The following is a 1,355-nucleotide window of genomic DNA, read 5'->3' as shown; positions in this document are numbered from 1 at the left end:
TGGATGAGAACCAGGTTCCCCTGTCAGTCACTGAATGAGAACCAGGTTCCCCTGTCAGTCACTGGATGAGAACCAGTGTCCCCTGTCAGTCACTGGATGAGAATCAGGGTCTCTGTCAGTCCTGGATGAGAACCAGTGGTCCCCTGTCAGTCACTTGATGAGAACCAGGGGTCCCCTGTTAGTCACTGATGAGAAATTGGGGTTCCCTGTCAGTCACTGGTTGAGAACCAGGGTCCCTTTTCAATTACTAGATGAGAACCAGGGGTACCCTGTCATTCACTGGATATAAACAGTGTACCCTGTCAGTCACTGGATGAGAACCAGGGGTCCCTTTCAGTCAATAGAGGAGAACCAGGGGTCCCCTGTCAGTCACTAGATTAGAACCAGGGTTATTCTTTCAGCCAATTGATGAAAACCAGGTGTCCATGTCAGTCATTGAATCAGAATCGGGGTCCCTTGACAGTCGCTGGATGAAAACCAGAGGTTCACTGTCAGTGACTGGATGAGAACCAGGGTCCCCTCTCAGTCTCTGGATGAGAACCTGCAGTCTTGTGTCAGTCCCTGGATGAGAACCAGGGTCCTCTCTTAGTCACCGGATATGAACAAGGGTCTTCTGTCAGTCACTGGATGACAATCATGGTCCCTGTCAGTCACAGGATGAGAACTAGGGGTCAACTGTCAGTTATTTGATGAAATCCAGGGGTCCCTGTAAGTCACTGGATGAGAACCAAGAGTCTCCTGTAAGTCACTGGATAAGTACCAGGGGTCTCCTTTCAGTACCTGGATGAAAACCAGGGTCCCTATCAGTCACTGGATGAAAACCAGGGGTCCCCTGACAGTCACTGGATGAGAACCAGGGGACCTTTGTCAGGGACTGATGAGAACCTGGGGTCCCCTGTCAGTCACTGGATGAGAACCAGGGGTCCCCTGTCAGTCACTGGTTGAGAACCAGGGGTCCCCTTTCAGTCACTGGATGAGAACAAGGGGTACCCTCTCAGTTACTGGATGAGAACATGGGGTCCCCAGTCAGTCACTGGTTATGAACCAGGGTCCCTTGTCAATCACTGGATGGGAAACAGGAATCCCTGTCAGTCACTGGATAAGAACCAGGGGTCCCCTGTCAGTCACTAAATGAGAAGCAGGGGTTTCTGTCAGTCAATGGATGAGAACCAGTGTCCCCTCTCAGTTACTGGATGAGAACCAGTGGTCCCCTCTCTGTCACTAGATATGAACCAGGGTCCATTGTCAGTCACTGGATATGAACCAGGATCCCTTGTCAGTCACTAAATGAGAACCAGGGGTCCTCTGTCTGTCACTGAATATGAACAAGTGTCCCATATCAGTCATTGTATGAG

This window comes from Marmota flaviventris, chromosome 18 (assembly GCF_047511675.1).
Source record: "Marmota flaviventris isolate mMarFla1 chromosome 18, mMarFla1.hap1, whole genome shotgun sequence".
In the NCBI taxonomy this organism is placed as follows: Eukaryota; Metazoa; Chordata; class Mammalia; order Rodentia; family Sciuridae; genus Marmota; species Marmota flaviventris.
This window is presented reverse-complemented; position numbering follows the sequence as displayed.